Source organism: Pleurodeles waltl, chromosome 2_2, assembly GCF_031143425.1.
Source record: "Pleurodeles waltl isolate 20211129_DDA chromosome 2_2, aPleWal1.hap1.20221129, whole genome shotgun sequence".
Classification (NCBI taxonomy): Eukaryota; Metazoa; Chordata; class Amphibia; order Caudata; family Salamandridae; genus Pleurodeles; species Pleurodeles waltl.
This window is the reverse complement of record NC_090439.1, coordinates 22,743,886-22,764,348: the sequence shown is the minus strand read 5'-3', so window position 1 is coordinate 22,764,348 and position 20,463 is coordinate 22,743,886. Positions and strand designations below refer to the sequence as shown.

At 44.3% G+C, this 20,463-nt stretch overlaps 1 long non-coding RNA gene across 1 annotated transcript; it reads left to right on the top strand.

Annotated features, from left to right (window-relative positions):
* Positions 1-11,061: 11,061 nt before the first annotated feature.
* On the top strand, positions 11,062-13,739 carry LOC138272836 (uncharacterized). Its single transcript, XR_011200261.1, has 3 exons — positions 11,062-11,335; positions 11,966-12,021; positions 12,422-13,739. It is a non-coding gene; the product is annotated as an uncharacterized lncRNA (long non-coding RNA).
* The last annotated feature ends 6,724 nt before the right edge of the window (positions 13,740-20,463 follow it).

Genomic DNA, 20,463 nt, shown 5'->3' with positions numbered 1-20,463 from the left:
AAGCCGCCATCCTCCCCGCTGGCCAGGACGCCACCGCCAACCCCATTGTCGCTGGTCCGGAAACCACTGCCAGAGTCAGTGCCCTGGAGGGCAGCACTATCGTCACTGGTCCGGAGACCACCGCCAGAGTCAGTGCCCTGGAGGGCAGCACTATCGTCACTGGTTCGGAGACCACCGCCAGAGTCAGTGCCCTGGAGGGCAGCACTATCGTCACTGGTCCGGAGACCACTGCCAGCGTCAGTGCCCTGGAGGGCCCCGGCCCCCACAGCCCCACTGGGCACTGAGGGACCGTCATGCCACACACCGCTGCACAGGTCACAGACAGCAAAATCAAGCACCACTGAACAGGGCAAAGACCGCCATGGCAAGCACCGCTGAACAGGGCAAGCACCGCTGAACAGGTCAGAAACGGCAAAGTCAAGCACCGCTGAACAGGGCAAAGACCACCATGGCAAGCACCGTTGAACAGGGCAAAGACCGCCATGGCAAGCACCACTGAACAGGGCAAGCACCGCTGAACAGGTCAGAAACGGCAAAGTCAAGCACCACTGAACAGGGCAAAGACCGCCATGCCAAGCACATCTGAACAGGGCACAGATCGCCATGGCAAGCACCGCTGAACAGGGCAAGCACCGCTGAACAGGTCAGAAACTGCAAAGTCAAGCACCCCTGAACAGGGCAAGCACCGCCAACTCAAGCATCGTTAGCCCATGTGTGGCTGGGACAGTGACGGAACTGGGACCGTCACGAGGAGCGTGATGCACTCTGGGCACCAGTCCCCCTCCATAACCAGCGGAGAACTGCATCCACTACCTCTGTCCTTCACAGGATGAAGCACTCTGGGCACCAGTCCCCCTCCAGAACCAGTGGAGTACTGCATCCACTACCTCTGTCCTTCACAGGATGAAGCACTGTGAGCACCAGTCCCCCTCCAGAACCAGTGGAGACTGTTATCCACTTGAGAGACTGTGGCTTTGCACTCCCCAGGATTGATCAGTGGGCAAACCACCCACTGTAGAGACTTATGAGACTGTGGCTTTGCACTCCCCAGGATGGTACAGTGGGCAAATCACCCACTGGAGAGACTTGAGAGACTGTGGCTTTGCACTCCCCAGGACTGATCAGTGGGCAAATCACCCACTGTAGAGACTTGAGAGACTATGGCTTTGCACTCCCCAGGATTGATCAGTGGGCAACCCACCCACTGTAGAGACTTGAGAGACTGTGGCTTTGCACTCCCCAGGATGGAACAGTGGGCAAACCACCCACTGGAGAGACTTGAGAGACTGTGGCTTTGCACTCCCCAGGATGGTACAGTGAGCAAACCACCCACTGTAGAGACTTGAGAGACTGTGGCTTTGCACTCCCCAGGATGGTACAGTGGGCAAACCACCCACTGGAGAGACTTGAGTGACTGTGGCTTTGCACTCCCCAGGATACATCAATGGGCATGGAGCCCCGTCGTGGACCTGGATTTGCACTCATCCGGCTGAGGTGCCCCCCCTTCCCTTCCCCCTGAGGTGCCTGTTGTATTTCTATCTGATGCCCCTGCAGCGTTCTCTCCGTTTCTGGACAGGTATGGTGTGTGGGCCTCGCCCATGCATTTTGGGCCCAGTGGTCCACGGACATTGAATTGTGCATACCTGCACTACTAATCGTGATGTATATATTTGGAATGAGTATATATTTCTGTATATATAAGCTTACTGTATTTTTATTCATTACAATAGTTATACTGATTCCCTTTTGTCTTTGCATTCTTCCGGGGGGGTTGTGGGTTGTTCCTGTGATGTTTGGATATGCATTGGTGTGTGTGTTGTAGTGGGTGAGGTTCGGGGTGGGGGTGGGGGTGTTGCGTGTGTGTCCCCCTGAATTTTGCCTCCCCCTCCCCTATGTCGTGGGTGCAGTACTCACCGTTGTCTTCGGCGCCGCCATTGCTGATTTTCGTAGAGGAGCAGGAAGACAAGCGCAGGGAGTATTTGGAGTTCGGGCTCCATGGTGCCCTCCTTCCTCGTGGAGTGTGTTAAGGTGAGCGTTTTCCCATTGCAAAAGCTGTTTCCGCCGTGTTTTTATCCACGGTGAATCCGCCCCGGAAAAGGTGGCGGATTGGTGGGTTGTAATACTGTGGGCGGTACTTTGTCTTCCGCTTGTCTGTTGGCGGTGACCGCCGCGCTGCTTGTCTGTACCGCCGTGGCGGTCGGAGTGTGAAAGTGGCTGTCTATGTTGGCGGTTTCCACCACGGTCATAATTCCCTTTTTTTCTCCGCCGGCCTGTTTGCGGTATTACCGCAACTTTAACACCGTCCGCCAGGGTTGTAATGACCCCCTATATCTTTCTCAATCCATCTATCTGTTTTCTCTCTTTGTCTCCTTTTCTCCCTCTTTGATCTCTCTCTACATCTTACCCTCCTTCTCTGAAAGCCCCTGTGCCAGCTGCAATTAACATCTGAAAGCTGGGGAAGTGAAAAGGGCACCAGCAGCTGCCCAAAGCTTTAAAACCCGACTGCAAGTGGTTCCAGCCGCTCTGTGGAGAGTGCCAACGAAATAAAAGGCCAATTCGGCACTGCCACAAAGAAGAAGGGCTGAGCCAAGCCACCACTCAAGGGAAGTACTGAATGAAGGACTCTAAAGTGGTCATCACGCACTGTTACCTTTAGAGAGGGCATGGTCCTGCAGGAACTTTGGGGTTGGGCCTGGCCACATTCCAACATCAGTGGAAGGTTTCCTGGTGCGATGCCAGGCAGCGTATCTACCCACTACCCTTGTTGTTAATGCTGCATACTGACGTGAAGTGAGGCAGGTGTATTGGTATTTATTTTGCAGTTCCTTACCATGGTAGACTATTTAGATAATATGGTCCCGGAGTCGCAGGTTCAGGTGGAGTGGCCTGCATTTTTCAAAGATTACCTTAAAACACACAATAAAATGACATTGCTTGGCCCCAAAATGTGAAGTTAAGGGAGCAGTATTGAATGCATAGCACCGAGCAAAAAGGCTCAAAACCTACCCTGTTATATCTAAGTACCAACTGTTATCCTCAAACTAAACAGCAAAGTGCACATACTTCCAAACGTGAGGGAAAATTCCAGCCCTTATCACATAATACCCACCAAGTGCACAGAATGTGCTCCAAAATATCAGGTAAAGTGCCCTACACCCACTCCACAACATCTGGCAAAGTACCTAATACGTATATACAAAAAAAAAAAATGTGTCCAGTGCATGCCACAAATTATGCCTAGAGCTTAATGCAAAGTTCCTCAGCAAAGTTACAGTAAATGAAATCCCCGAAAGCATCCTCTTTAAGTCAGCTTTTACTGTTGATTTCTCTGATAGTAAAACATATACTGCTTCTAGCAAGTTCAAATACGTGCAGTTCTCCACGCCTTGAAAAGCACGTACACACTGTATGCTTAGTAGTTCAAAACTGCACCAATGCGTGAACATGGGCCAATTCCCTAGTTACCTAATTCATTATTGGGACCACTTTTATTTTGGTGCCTGTGCCTATTTTCTGTTCTAGTCTGACCCTAACTTTGGGTACCATCCACAAAGATTGTGCTCTGAGTAGGTGTGACTCACTCTTGCAGTAGCAGTAATGACCAAAGTAGTGCCTTGAACAAACTGAAAAGAACCCACCTTCAAACCTTGGTTCCTAAGTAACAGAATCCCCAACTATAATATTATAATTATATAATTAATTTGAGATTTTGCGTGCCTTCTGTCTGGTACTTCCTGACAAAGGTACCCAATCAGTAAAAAAACACGTGGCTTGCTTCTGTCAAGACACTGTACAGGGTATAAGCGTTGTGGCATTTTTTCAAACTTGCCCTAATGCTACTGTGAACATAACGTAATTTTGTCTATATTAACCGTAGTGTCAAGCATGTCGCTTCTTATGTACAAAGCCTCACTATCATACTTGGCAAAAAATGAGAATTCCCATGTAGCTTGAGCAGCTGGAAAGGTTACTATTTTCAAGCTTCTTTTTGATCGAATATGCTCGTCCCACGAATTCTGTCTGCACCGTCAATATTGTAATTGTTTCAGTTTCAGCCAGGCTAGTTCCCTTGTTCTATGGATGTGTGAGCAGTAACATTTATGGTCACTGGGTGTTAGGTACCACTTGTCACCTGTCACCTGATGCTGTGATTCCCAGACCACTGATTTCTGCTTTTAATAAACGTGCTCAGTATCTTAATAACTTCAGCTGACCTGTGATTATACTATTTTTGAAAATATTTATTTTGTTACTCCCTAAATTAAATTTCAATCGTTGCAATTTTCAAATTAAATATTACTTTATACCGATTGCCTATTCGTTCTTCTTTCAAAACCCCAGGTTTGTGTTATAATATTCATTCAAAATCCCAGTGCTTTCCGAGCCATCTGGTCTCTCTCAGGGGAAACGTCCTCAACCACGTGTTGTAAACGCCTGCTGTTTCTGTGCATTAACCATGCATGTGCTGAACATAGCATATGCGTGGTTAAGGCACAGAAACAGCTGTGCTTTGTTCGGGAGAGGATGCAGTGAGGTGAGTGGGGCTGAGGCAGGGGTGAGGGGTGGTATAAGGGATTGGGGTGGGTGGTGGGCTGGGGGCGGGCTATTTTTTTCAAAATTTCTGGGTGGTTTCGGTATTTTTTTAAGGAATTAGTTTGGGGACTTTGGGCTTGGGCCGAGAGTGACGCAGTGAGGTAAGTGGGGCTGGGGAAGAGGCGGGTGGATTAAGAGATTGGGGTGGGTGGGGGGGTGGGGGCGCGTGTAGGAGGCTGGCCTGGCTTGTAGTGGGTACCAAAGGTACTTACATCTTGTGCCAGGTCAGTTATCCCTTATTAGCAGAAGAGAGGTGTTTCTAGCAGCTTAGGCTGATAGAAGGTAGCTATGGCAAAGCAGCTTAGGCTGAACTAGGAGAGATCTAAAGCTCCTACTATGCCACTTATATCATATGCACAATATCATAAGAAAACACAATACACAGAGTTACTAAAAATAAAGTACTTTATTTTTATGACAATATGCCACAAGTATCTCATTGAGTACCCTCAGTAAGAAGGTAAGTAATATACACAAGTTATATGTACACAAACCAAAATCAGGTAAGTAAGAGCAAGGAAAGTAATGCAAACAGTGTAGAAATACAATAGGTTGCAATAGGCAAGCATAGGTATAGGGGCAACATAAACCATATACTCCAAAAGTGGAATGCGAATCACGAATGGACCCCAGACCTATGTGAGCTTGTAGAGGGTCACTGGGACTGTAAGAAAACAGTCAGGGTGTCCAAGATACCCCACCCCAAGACCCAGAAAAGTAGGAGTAAAGTACACCTACTACCCCAAAAGAGCACAATAGTCATGATAGGGGGATTCTGCAAGAACAAGAAACACCAGCAGTGCAATGACAACGGATTTCCAGACCTGAGGACCTGCAAGGCAAGGGGACCAAGTCCAATAGTCGCGACAGTATCCAGGGGGGACAGGAGCCCAGGAAACCCCGGATGAAGGTGCAAGGAGGCTGCCTCCGGATAGAAGAAGCTTGGAGTTCTGCAAGAAAAAAGAGGACTAGGAACTTCTCCTTTAGAAGACAGATGTTGTATGTTGCGATGAAGCTTGCAGAGGTGTTCCCACGCAGAAATACTACAAACAAGCCTTGCTAGCTGCAAGGGTTGAGGTAGAGGTTTTTGGGTGCTGCTGAGGACCAGAAAGGACCAGGATGTCGCCTTTTGGAGGAGAAGACAGAGGGGCCACTCAGCAACTCAGAGAGCCCTCACAGAATCAGGCAGCACCCACAGAAGTACCCCAACTGGCACTTAGAAGAAGAGTGAACCAGAGTCCACGCGAAGTTACAAAAGAGGGTCCCACGACGTTGGAGGCTAACTCAGAGGATTGTGCACTGCAGGATGGAGTGCTGGGGACCCAGGCTAGGCTGTGCACGAAGGAAATCCTGGAAGAGTGCACAGGAGCCGATGCAGCTGCAAATCACGCAGTACACAGCTTTGCAGTCTAGCGTAGGGAGGCAAGGACTTACCTCCACCAAACTTGGACTGAAGAGTCACTGGACTGTGGGAGTCACTTGGACAGAGTTGCTGTGTTCCAGGGACCACGCTCCTCAGGATGAGAGGGGACCCAGTGGACCAGTGATGCAGTCTTTTGGTGCCTGCGTTAGCAGGGGAAAGATTCCGTCGACCCACAGGCGATTTCTTCTGAGCTTCTGGTGCAGGGTGAAAGCAGGCTATCCCCAGAGCATGCACCACCTGGAAACAGTCGAGAAAGCCAGCAGGATTAGGCGCTACAATGTTGCTGGTAGTCGTCTTGCTACTTTGTTGCGGGTTTGCAGGCGTCCTGGAGCAGTCAGCGGTCGATCCTTGGTAGAAGGCAAAGAGGGAGATGCAGAGGAACTCTGGTGAGCTCTTGCATTCGTTATCTGAAGAATTCCTCAAAGCAGAGACCCTAAATAGCCAGAAAAGGAGGTTTGGCTGTCAAGAAAGGAGGATTGGCTGCCAAGACAGGTAGGAGCCTATCAGAAGGAGTCTCTGACGTCACCTGCTGGCCCTGGCCACTCAGAGCAGTCCAGTGTGCCCCCAACACCTCTGTTTCCAAGATGGCAGAGGTGGCGGACACACTGGAGCAGCTCTGGGCACCTCCCCTGGGAGGTACTGGTCAGGGGAGTGGTCCTCCTCCCCAGCCCTTCACACCTATTTCCAAAGGGAGAGGGTGTAACACCCTCTCTCAGAGGAAATCCTTTGTTCTGCCTTCCTGGGCCAGGGCTGCCTGGACCCCAGGAGGGCAGAAACCTGTCTGAGGGGTTGGCAGCAGCAGCAGCTGCAGTGGAAACCCTAGAAAGGCAGTTTGGCAGTACCCGGGTTCTGTGCTAGAGACCCGGGGGATCATGGAATTGTCCCCCCAATACCAGAATGGTTTTGGGGTGACAATTCCATGATCTTAGACATGTTACATGGCCATGTTCAGAGTTACCATTGTGACGCTATACATAGGTAGTGACCTACGTATAGTGCACGCGTGTAATGGTGTCCCCGCACTCACAAAGTCCGGGGAATTTTCCCTGAACGATGTGGGGGCACCTTGGCTAGTGCCAGGGTGCCCACACACTAAGTAACTTGGCACCCAACCTTCACTATGTGAAGGTTAGACATATAGGTGACTTATAAGTTACTTATGTGCAGTGGTAAATGGCTGTGAAATAACATGGATGTTATTTCACTCAGGCTGCAGTGGCAGGCCTGTGTAAGAATTGTCAGAGCTCCCTATGGGTGACAAAAGAAAGGCTGCAGCCCTTAGGGATCTCCTGGAACCCCAATACCCTGGGTACCTCAGTACCATATACAAGGGAATGATATGGGTGTACCAGTATGTCAATGTGAATAGGTAAATTTAGTCACTAGCCTGTAGTGACAAATTTGGAAAGCAGAGAGAGCATAAACACTGACGTTCTGGTTAGCAGAGCCTCAGTGATACAGTTAGGCACCACACAGGGAACACATACAGGGCACATACTATGAGCACTGGGGCCCTGCCTGGCAGGGTCCCAGTCACACAAGGACTAAAACATCATACATACAGTGAAATATGGGGGTAACATGCCAGGCAAGATGGTACTTTCCTACAGCGGGCAATTTTTTTTTTTTAAGGGGTGGGTGTTTGGGTATTTTTTTTAAGGACTTAGGGTGGGGGTTGGTTTATTTTTTTTTTAGGGGGGAGTGAGGGGTTTGGGTATATTTGTTATTCAGGGTGGGTGCAGGGTAGTTTATTTTTAAAGGGGTGGGGAAGGTTTAAGGGAGGGAGGAGGAAAGAGAGAAGAGGAGGGGGGATCGGGAGAGGACTCAGTGAAGTAAGTGGGGTTGGGGCAGGGTTGATGGGTAGTTTTTAGCAGTAGGGCGGATTTAGGACTTAGGGTGGGTGAGGGGTGTTGGGGTACTTTAGCTTTAGTTTGTAGGGGTGGGGGTAAGGAGTATTTTTTTTTCAACTCATTTTGGGGTAATCTGGTTCTTAGGGGCTGGGGTGTGGGGGTCAGGATAGTTTATTATTTTATTTTTTTTAGGCCTAAGGGTGGATGAGGGCTCGGGTAGTTTACATATTAGGAGACAAGGTTTTAGGGCTCAGGGCAGGTGGGGGATGTTGTGGTAGTTTAGTTTTTAGGGGTGGTGGGTCAGGTAGTTTTTTCTTTTAGTTTTAGGGTGGTGGGGTCGGGTACTTTATTTTATGAGGTGAATGTGGGGGTTTTGGGATAGTTTTTTTGGGGGGCAGGTGGGGGATCAGGGCAGTTTAGGTATTAGGGGTAGGGCTAGTTTTTGACCTCAGGGCGGGTGGGGGCTGGTATGATTTTGCATGCTGTTTCTACACATGCCGTTATTAGGCATGCTTTTACAACAAAAACTCGTTGTAAAGGCATGCGTGGAAACTACACGGTCGTTGTTCCGACCGCATTGTTAAGGCATGCGTGGTTCCATCATATAACCCTCTCTCAAGGTCCATTGAACATACAACTGGTGGCAGTCCTGGTAGCCAGAAGGCCTTGTTGAGACACTTTGCTTTCTCCAGTAATGGCCACAACACAATGAAAGGCACAAGGCCAAGAGTCAATAATTGATACCACTGTCTGCTCTTCTGCAGTGTTCTTCCCATATTATTTGCAGGAGTATCAAGATCTGTGATTTCATCGGACGAGGAACAGGCCAGGAGTTCTAGATTAATAGTGCTTTACCTGTGATGTGGTTGGTTTTCCCCAATTATACATGTGTGTGACAGCATAGCTTCAATTCTTGCAAACAACCCGTTGACGGTTCCCAGATATGATGTCACTGAGCATGTAGCCATTGAGTGCCTCCAATGAAAGATCCAGAGATGGCCCTGACTGCTTCACAGACCCATTGTTCGAGAGTGTCAAACGAAGAGACAGAAAACTTAGGAGCGAGGGGCAATTCTCAGCATCCCCATTCATTCTCGCCATCATCCTAAACTGAGTAAGCATTCTATCAGGTACTGTTATGTCAGGTACCTCAATAAAAGGTTTAGGCATGATTCTCAGTGTGGGCAAGGAAGCATGGGTTTATTGGGTAACATTTTTATTTTTGTCAGTGATGGATGCCCTTTGTACTGCATCCCATAGGTCCATTTCATAAAGCCACTTCCACATATCATGTGTCCATGTCCAAACAATTTGCATACTTACACATTCAAATGGTTTGATCTGAGTCAAAACTGACTTTGCAATTCACAATTTGTACTCACGTATCTATTTACTCACACATAATATTACCCCAAATGGAATAAAATGGTGTTAGAATATATCTGTTCTCAATGGCAGGAAGTGGGTCCTTCAGGACAGAGATGCCTTGGAAAGTTTGTGCACACCCTGAAACTAATGTACAAGTAGGGATATACAAACTCTTCCACAATCAGCTCCAGCCTTAGAAACTGTCAGAGACATACTCCTATCAAAGGCAGACGTAAATCTATTTCTATAGTGGGAACGGGCAGAGAACACTCTCAAAATAGGTGTGGGATGGAGCATGGAATTTCTCCGTGTAAAAATATTTTGCCAATAGAGAAAAGTGGAATTACTCGAATTAGAATCCTTTTTGCATACCTAATTATACACTAATTTCATTTAACACAAGGAGAATTGGTGATGCATGAACAAAAAAATAAATGCAGTACCGTTTTCCAGGAGTGCTCTTAAAGAACACTCTTGGAAACCTTTGAAAGAGCCATAAATTTGAAACTTTACTCTAAATCTTAGGTGAAAACCCACTATAACAGACTTTAAAAATATATAAATGTATTTTGAGGCCCTACGTGACTGTTGTTGTTTACTTTTTGGAAACCAAATCAGTGTACCGTGGGCACATGTTTACGAAACTCACAGATTAGGTATGTGCCAAAGACAGTTTTACTGTTTAAAATAAATGGACCGTGATCACTAGTGATCCATAACATACGAGTCCCTCGGAAATCCTCAGTTTGTGCAGGGACTTGCATTCCAAACAATGGAGAGCTTACAATACCCACTGCTTAACCGGCACTATAAGGGGGCAATAAACTCCGATTCCCAGCAGTTTACCCCAGGTAAATGTCAACAGGCCAAACCTCCAGTGAAAAAGACATTGGCCTTGCTACATTTGGTGTCCTAGCCAAAGAATTTCGCACTTTATGCCCTATTTCCAAGTTTGGAATCAAACGAGAAGGTATTTATTGGACCCATACATACCTTAGCTCTAAGTGTAGTTATTTACCAGGCCAGGTGAATACATGATGCCCCGTGACCCTATTTGTGATAGGTATGTGTGCAATAGACATCACCAACAAGACTAGCGTTTAAACCGATTTTTGGGTATGTGACTTATTCCAGCTGTCTTCATTATTCTGTCTCCACGCGGAAAGCTTCAAATTATTATTATTATTGATTTTCAATAAATCTGACGTTTCCTCAGATATCTTGTTGCCAGTCCTAACATCCCCTAATTGTGTGAGCTAAATGGTGTCTAGCATAGCGTCTTTTTGACAATTGCTCACTGGGATAAAACAAAAAACCTTGACGGCAATGTTGACTAAATCACAGAGCTGAGCTATCCAACAATTACGACTCATCTCAATATTCACCCCTCTTCTTTCCAGTGGCTGGGTTTGTTTCTCTGGAGCACTATAATAATTATCATTTTGAGATCGACAGCACTTTTGTATTGAAATTAACTGTGTCATGGTGTCTCTTTCAGCCCCTGTTTTCCCTTCATTTCTGGAACTACTTAAATCTGATCTCACAAACCAAAAACAGCTAACAATTTTCACCAAGCATCGGATTTTAATGACCATGTGTATTTCTATATTTCATTAGCTTGCATTTTGAAACTTGACTAAAACATCCAAAATCCTGCTGCAGTGAAAAATATATTACTTTCTGTGCACAAAGTAACTATGAAATAAATAACGTAGTCTGTGGTGAAATAGTGTTTTACTATCCCTTTATTTTTCGTCTTTTGTAGGGTGGGGCGAGGCCAGCCTCCTCCACGTCATCAAGTAGAGGAGGAGTAGTGGTGCACTTCTAAGTGCCCGTATCAGTTTGGCCGGCCGGCCGGCTGCCCGAGACTGGCCAAACCGGCATGCGCACTTAGAAACTGTCCACCCGGCTGTATTTCACAGCCAGGTTGAGACCAAGTGCAGTGCCCTACTTTCTCCCTGAGCGGCATTTCTGCCCGCTCAGGCCAATCACGGCACTTCTTTCATGCTGTATAACAGCATGAGTGAAGCGTCTGGATTGGTTGAGGAGGGAAGAAGAAAGAGGCGGCTCGAGCTGGAGCAGCGGATCATCAGAAGGGCAGGTAAGTTTATTATTTTTTTTTTTACTGCCCCCAATGCCCCCGCTCCGCACGTTGGCCCGCTACACCTTCCTGACAGAAGCCACAACTGCACTGAACAACAGGATTTTCAAGTAACGGTACTCTATTTATCATCCACAGAAGGATGAAAGCATGAGTGGACCTGTGGTGGTGAGGTCAAACACAAATCTCTGGACTCACTAGTCCACTGAGCCACCTGACCCAGGATTTGAGAAAGATGGAGTTCTCTATATGCACCACAGTATTTAAATCCTTGCTGCTAATTAACGTCTGAAGTTTGCAGCCAGTGTTGCTTTAAAAAGTCATATGTGCTGCTGCTGAAGGGGCTGTATCAAGTTGGTATGTGCTGGAAAGTAGGGGAATCACACCAGATCCCGGTTCTGGAAGCTATTTTTCGCTGGATCTGGGATACAGCTAACCCACGGAAACATGTCGAATTTATCCCGGTGCCGTTTTACAACACCAAGACACATTTCAGCAGCACTCACATGTTGTCTGCATTTCATTTAGAGTACAAACATCCAGGCGGTGAGGGGACTCTCCTATTCATATTTCCAGCTGGGTCCAAAACAAAGGCGTGATTTAAAGGGCTATCATCCTTCCTTTTTTCAGTATAATACTGGATGGCAGCTATCTGGAGCCTGATGCCTAGGACCTGATTCGTGAAGGTAAACTTTACATTTTCTGTAAGTTTACAATTGTGTGCTATTCAAAAAGGAATATGGGAGTAGTATCTTTACGAGTGCAGAGTCTCCGCACTTAAAAGGGTAAGCTGAAATGTAGCAGTCTGGTTGCAGGCATTAACTTCACCAAGGCAAAATACTAACCATCACTTTGCATGAATACACAAGAAGTGCAGGTCCAGATATTTAGATCCAAAGAACAAAATTATGAAATAACATTTGAATAACAACAATTGACATGGTGGTGGTCGAGTGACACCGCATGGTGAGAAGGCAACAGGATGTTGTGGTGAAGATTTAACAAGCATGCCTTATTGTCCGAGTAAATGATAGTAATTTATTTTACATGTACAACTCAGTAAGATTACTATACATATCATTACAGGTCAGGCCATTACACTGATTGGAGACGTATGGTTGTGGCATTCCTGACGACGGTGCTGTGCCAAAACACACATTGAAACTGGAATAAACTGAATCTTAGCCACAGCAAGTGAATGGGAATCATCTCTAGTCTTAAGAAATGTTTTGGAAGTGGATGCTTTGAAAATACATTTGGATAGTAAGAGAATTGCAATCATAATCAAATTAGTCAATAGGAGCTCATTAAAGCCCAAAGGAAGTCATGGAATGTCATGTTTTCAACAACAAGAATTGTGAAAGAACTTTATGGTTTAAAAAAAAAAAAATTTGGCAGTCAATTGTTAGATTGTAGCTCGTGTGGAACAAGCACTTATTGGAATGTGTGAAGGGAATATAAGAGGATACGAATAAACCGCATCTGTGCAAGAAGATTGGAGGCTGTTTTGAGACAATGACATGAATGAATATACGGGGGGGGGGGGTTTAATCCTAGTTTATGTGATTTTGTCATAAGAGGATTAATGATTTGTATAATTATAGTTTGTATTTGGCCTATGATGTATTGCTATTTTTTATTGAATTGAAAGATAAAGAATCAAACAAAATGTTTGGAGCCATATATGTATACTTGATATACCAGACTGTTGATCTTCACGTTATGACAATAGGTGGCCTGGGGTGTTTTCATAGTTATTTATAACATGGTATCACTTCGATTGTACTCAAAAGAATATGATTTGGAGGCAGGTTTTTAACTTCGGTCAACTTCCTGTGTAATAGATGTGCTTGCACTACAATAATGCAAGACATGTCTGTCTGTATGGGTAATTACTAAAATATTGATGTAAATGATGCCTCCTTTTGTGTAATTATTTTATAGTGCTATTCATTTTTATGTAGGGTGTCAGCTTTACATCACACACAGAGGCACAAAAAATCATATTTTTTTCTAAATCAATGTACAAGAAATTTTACATAAGACAATGATGGTTATCACTTGAAAGGTTTAGGAATCACACATGATCCATACTTGTAGACATTATATGCTAAGAGGGAACAGTCGGGAGAAACATAAAGTTATGATATACCACCTAATGCAGTGTTTTTTGATTGTCTGCACTAATAAGACTTTATTTTTTCCAAAGGAATCCTTCTTTGCAATCTTAGAATAACAAGAGATTGAGGAAAGACATAAGGATCTAATTCCATGATTTCCAGTTTGAATTAAAATCATTGAGGCCAGTGAGTAGGTCACTGTGCTATATTAGTAGATTTGCAACTTATGAACTGGATGTGACAAAATTATCTTGGTGTCAAAGGTAGTAGCTCACTTACGTTTTGAAACAAAACACATTTGTAATATGCCTGTTATGCAATGTCCTTTGCAGCAGGCACATTAACCTTTTGTGGTACTTTATGAGTCAAAACTGTGACCAAACAAAACACAGAACTCTCCCAGAACTGGGTAAACCTTTTGAACTATCTTACCACTATTATAATTCCTCAAAGTTGCTGGGCACACTATGATCTGTGCAGCAGATGACTTAACCCTGTAAACTATTTTACACTGAAACCTATTTGTGAACAATTAAGAACTCTAGATTAGAATTACTGTCATACATGTCCTTGTCCCCAACTTGTTTTCAGCAGATTTAAAAAAAATGAATAAGAAGATTATCAGACTCTACACTGCAAGCTCTACCCCTCGTGACTCCACCCCCTTTCCTCTGCCACACCTTGACCCCACATTTATGTGTTCCTGGAGTTAATATTTTCCAATTCCAGCACTGGCTGCTGTTAACTCAATAATATGCCCGATACTAGGGAATGTCGTTTTCGATGAGAACATGCAGCCTCTTGCTCAATGTCCCCTCTGTCTTCCTTCTACCCAATGCCTACATAACCCTTTGCTATTCAAGTCTACCATCAGCGGGGCATGGGGTGTGGTAAGTGTACTGATAGGCTAGTTTGTAAGTGGGTATGCAGTATTGTGCATGATAGGTGTCACTTTTTACTTTTGACATTGTTGGTCTACTGTGCTAGTGGTTGTTTTTATTTTACCCAGTAATATTACAATACAGCAAATTATGCCACAAGATGATATCAGGTGTTTTACTTTTTGGTGTTTTCCTCTTGTGCCTCATTAGTATGAGAAAATTATTTAAAAACTCCAACATATTGTTTCTTTACAAGGCCGGACTGGCATCAGCCTTTCCCCGGGAGGCATCAGGCATTTCCCTGGGAGGCTGGAAGGGTAGGGGGGGCAGCTTTTAATACTGGGCCTGGTTTTGTGCATTAAAGGCATGGCAGAGTTTTTTGTATATCCAACAGTTTTCAGGGAACAATGAAAGTGTCAAGATAGCTCTGGGGACTAATGTACCTGCTGGAGAGAGGTCATGGTTTGTGTAGTGGCAGTTTTGAATCATCTAAGCTAGTGCAGATGGTTAATATGCCTGCTACAAAGAAGGTGTAATATGCAGATCACAGAACAGTTTTCTATGTGCATAGCTCAGTGGGTTACTGCTTTTGTCACACAGATCCTTTTGTTGCTGTGCAGTTCGTAAGTTTCAATCATAATCTAGCACATTGAGCTATGAACTTCCATCGAAGAACTGCATACAAACAGCATGGTATAGATTGGAAAGTTACTTTTTTCCCAGTCTTTCATTATCCTAATTTTGATAAATGGGTTTATTTGGTTAGAAACAAATTCTTAGTAGTAAAGTCAACAATAGCCACTCCGTTACATTCTGAATCCTGAGTTTATGCTTCCTCACACCAAGCACTCTTGGTCTAGTATAGACCACTTTATAGTCCCCTTTGTCTTATGTGACGTTTTCTATACACTGATTAACACATGTATGATTCATGTCTCTGTATGTGTGTGTGATGTAAAGTGCTCCAACACCCTACACTGGTAAGAGAGGCACTATAAAATAAACAAAATACACGTGAGAGAGGAGCTATGTGGAGATGAGAGGCACTGTTAGAGGGTGATAGTGAGGGAATCATTGAAGAACCCCAGTAAAGATTGCCGTAGCCTGGTGTGCTGTAAAGTGATCATTTACTATGATTTAAGAACGAATTCAATTGAATATATAATAACAAATGTGTTGTAGAATGCACCATTTTTTCCATTTTTTACCTGATGTTCTTGGGGAGAAAGAAACCCAGAGCTCCCTTCTAGGGGTCAGGCTCACTCGCTGCACTGGCTCGCTGTGCACCCTAAGGGGGGTGGGCTGACAAAATTTGCCAGGGCTGCTTTGGGTTCCCAGTCTAGCCCTGTTTCTTTACCCTTAATTACATCAATGTCAATGTGTGGACTACAATTATAATAGCACTGGGGTGGCAATTAAAAAAAAAATGATAGTTAGACCTCTCTTTTGAAAAGATTAGCTGACAAAGGAGCCAAATCTAAGGACACAGAAGATTTTTCAAGTTTGATCCATGGTATTTGTGACAGATTAGGAGCTTTGAAATTTGTAACTGTTGCTGCTTCTGAGATTAGCAAATTGAGCTCGGTTTGATACATAAAGTGCAGTATAAAGTGCAGTATAAATTGCAAAATGTTAAATTAGATACGGGGCCTAGAGAGTTTTTGGTTGTTGATGAATCTCACATGGAAGGTGATACCGTATTTACCGCAGAACACCCCTCTGGTGAGTTAAACAACAAAGATGTGGGATTGGGTGTTGTAAAATAGTAGTACAGATCGGATAAGGCACGAATTTTCCAAGAACAAGTAAATAAAGTAACGTGAGTAAAAAGAACAAAAAAAAGATTGAGGGTTTTAAAAGTATACTAAACTGAACACAACAAAGTAAAACTAAAAAAAAGGACTTCAGTAAGAGGATAGTGGATTAGCTACTGAATAACTCAGGAAAATGAAGGAACAAAGCAAATGGAGACTGAGTTACAAGAAAGGGTAGAAATAAGGTTAAAATATTATAAAAACCAAGGGCCATATTTATACTTGCTTTGCGCTGAATTTGCGTAATTGTTTTTTTTTACGCAAATTCGGTGCAAAACGAACTCCATATTTATACTTTGGCGCTAGACCCTTCTAGCACCAACCTTATGGAGTTAAAGTCATTTTTTGGACATGGAAGCCTACCTTGCGTCAATGAGATGCAAGGTAGGCGTTCCTGTGCAAAAAATTACTCTATGGCATTAGCGTCATATTTATCCCCCATGCTAAAATCACGCACAAGGGGAGGAGGGGTCAAATAATGGTACAAGGCTTGCTTTGCACCATTACTTAACGCCTGGGCCAGGGCAGGCGTTAGGGGACATGTGGGCCTATTTACATGGTGGAACACCATGGGATACGCCCACAGGTGCCCTCCCCAGGCCCCAGGGACACCCCCACCCACACCCACACCAGAGGGACAGCGGAGGTTGGGGGACCCCATCCCTGGTAAGTATTGGTAAGTACAAGTAAGTCTTCTTTTTTTTAAGTGCCATTGTGGGCCCTGAAACGGGCCCCCCTACATGGCACTGGGCATAATGGCCATACCCAGGGGACCCTGGGCCTCTGTGCTGGTCATTGGAGTGGTGGGCATGACTCCTGTCTTTTCTAAGACAGGATTCATGTGCTATGGATGGTTTTACATCAGAAAATGATGCTAGGTTGGTTAGAGTGATTTTTTCTTTTAGTCTGACCTGCCCAATGTCTTTTATGGTGCAAAACCCCCTTCTCGCATACCGCCACCCTCAGCCGGCTAAAATCATGTGTCTTTTACGCTAGCCTAACCTTTGTGCCGGCTTGCACCATTCCATAAGTATGATGCCCGTCTGACACTCAAGAATGGTGCAAGCCGGTGCAAAACCTTTTGATGCAAAACTGAGTTATTGCAGTTTTGCACCAAAAAGCATAAATATGCCCCAAGAGTGCCAGTCACCTGTTATGAAGCCTTGATCAAGTACTGGACAGATTTAAGTGTCAACAGTGAGAACCTAAACATATTGAAAAAGTGATTACTGAATGATAATAAACCTAGTTTTGTAAATGAACCTAATACTGTGTCCGCAGCTGAATCTGCTCACTGCGATGGATGACAACAGTGATGCACTTTAACCTCAGACCTTCAACACCCCTCTGTCATCAGTGAATCCTTTGGCAACATTTTCCTTGAAAATGATTGTCCAGGAAGACTCTTAGGGACATATTTATGACACTCAAACACTACTCCAAATCTATGAGACAACACATTGGCCCAAATATGTCATTTTTTTGGATTTGCGTGGTATAAAAGCTGCACCACGCTGAAATTAATATATGCAATGTGGGCATTCCCCTTAAAATGTCACAGAAAACTAATGGAGTGATATTTATTGCTTTGGCAATATGTGACGCATTGTATGAGGACACAAAGCCTGAAATGCGTCAAAAGTTCTGAGCATCGGTAACCCAAACAAAGGAAATTATGCAGTGGCTGTGCTATATAAACCTAAACATCCACAAACACTTTGGCAAGCTCAACTATGCCATGGAGGTCATCTTTCTGCAATTAGGCGTACTGAGCAGACCACTACCACTATCACCACCATGTAGGCAGCGATAGAGGAGGGAGCGTGTGTTCCACTACCACATCTCCCTCATCTGCCTCAGGGAGGATTGGATGATAAAATTGTATAGGCTTAGGAGGGAGTCCAATATAGAATAGCTGCAGAAGACTGGGCCAAGTCTGCTGCCACCAACTGCTAGGCCCAACAACATTCCTCCCTAGATGAAGCCGAAGGCTGTGCTACACATGCTGGCCTTCTTGCCCCCTGTCCTGGATGCCATTATTCACCTGACACCACAGTGCCACTTCTTCCCCAAGACTCACCAACAGATGGAGACCAAGCAAGGCTTCTATGCCATTGCAGGGTTTCCACGTGTTGGGTACTATGTATTGCACACATGTGCAATTGGTTCCCCACCAGAAACAGCACACCTGTTCCGCAATAGAAAACATACATACTCCAGTAACGTCCATGCCACTGTGGATCATCTGGAGAGGATTACCAACATGCATGCAAAATACCTGGGAAGCGCACACTATGCATACATCTTCAGGCAGAGCATCATAAATTTGTGCTTCCAGAATGGGCGATATGGGAATGGCCTGGTACCATGCATCATGGTTCAGTCAAGGCACACAAAATCATTGGGTGGCTTTGAATGTCAAAAACGTAGGACTTATGTAACCCTGTGCAAAATGCTGTGTTGAATCACTGTGAGCAAGGGGGATGTTCCATGGGTTTTGTATGGATGTTTCCTTTAAGCTTTCATGGTTGATGAAATCTGGTAATGTGTAAGAATGATAAATAAATGTAGTCCCTGAAGTCACTTCGGCCTTCTATGTGTGCTGCATTTAATGGCACACATACATAATTGACTATGCCTCTAAGCATTATTTATGTGCATGAATGTGTCTCTTCCTGAACAAAGGCAATTTCGTATGTAACACAGGCACCCTTGCACCAAGGGTGCCTAGGTTTGTGCTAGGCAGCCCATTCTGTGCCAGTTCAGGTTGAAAGGACAGGAATGCGCTGTTTGGGCATAATACTGTGCACTGCTGCCCTTCCCCAATTATGCAGTGCATGTGATGATGCGCTGCACTGTGCCACTTTCTTAAATATCTGGCCCTTAGTGTCATGTACACATAGTAGGAGCAACGTACAGCAACATGTAGCTAATGATTTCACTTTTTGACATTTCTATTACTAATCTATCAATGTCAGTAGCTACAGAATATCTGTGAGCAGTAATGTTTCCCTTTACAACATCTGTTAGAAGTAATGTTTCACTCCACTCTGTGTGAATGAACTGAACCTCATCATCTACACTGGTCAACGTATCACAACAAAAACCATGTGCATGCCAGACAAGTCCATATGAGTACAAAGGCTACACAATAGATTAGTGTTAGATGAGCCTCTCTTCAATGGTGCATCTACCATCGGTATCAAAGGTCCCCAAATTTAATGGTGTGATAACAAATACTGTGGAAATTAATAAGTGTGTCACACATGGCAGAATACTTGTATGTCGTCCAAACTTTCTAGAGCAATTCTGGAAGAAGTATATCCTAAATCCATGTGTGGCATGCAATGTACGTGTAGGCTCCAGAATGGTTAACATTTCAGTATTGTGTAACATTGTGATACTGACAGTACAAAACACTAATTTGTCTGTCTAGGTTCACACATATACATAGGGATTAAGCCTCATTGGCATAAATAGGCAATGTGATAGTTCACCAGTTTTGTGGTGTAAGTTGCCCAAATGAAATGCATATCATAAAGTTAAACACAATGATGTCAAACATGTGATACATCAGTTATGAACATAGATTAAAATGCAGCATTTAAAAGGCATCACATTGTACTCAGGATAGCATTGTGAACATGAAGTGGTCACAACAATGATGACAGAGTTAAGGCATAGAAGCACATAATATCCTGTAAGTTAGAGGAATAAACATACATGTTGAAAACCCTATTATTTTGCCTAAAGATGGCTCACATTCCAAGACATATGTGTCAATCAAAGTGCACCATGATAACTTCTCCTTCAAATGTAATAGCTGAAGGCTGATCATAAATTGTATAACAATCCATGTTACCTGTTTGAACCTCACCACATATATGCACCTAAATCACATACTAAAGTAAGTGAACTATAAAACAACTGTCACTGTCATGTAGGCCACCAACGTCAATGTTTTTACATGGACATATGAATGTGTGAGTGTAAGATATGCTAGCAATGTCACTACCTACCAATATTCTGTCACTTTTACACATATATTGAGTGCACATAACATAAAGTGATCAAGAACGTCTCTAAATACCCATCACAGTAAGCTACTGGATAAACATGAAAGTTAGTATGTAGAAGTGTCCAAAGTATCAGTCCATACTCATCATTTGCTATTACACCAAGAACTTGAAGAGACATGTCCAAACCTGTGTCCAACTGTATATGCAACATATTGTGAAATACTGTAAAAAAATGTGTATGAATTATTCAGCATACACACACAACTACAGAAATGTTGCTGTTACAAAGAGCAA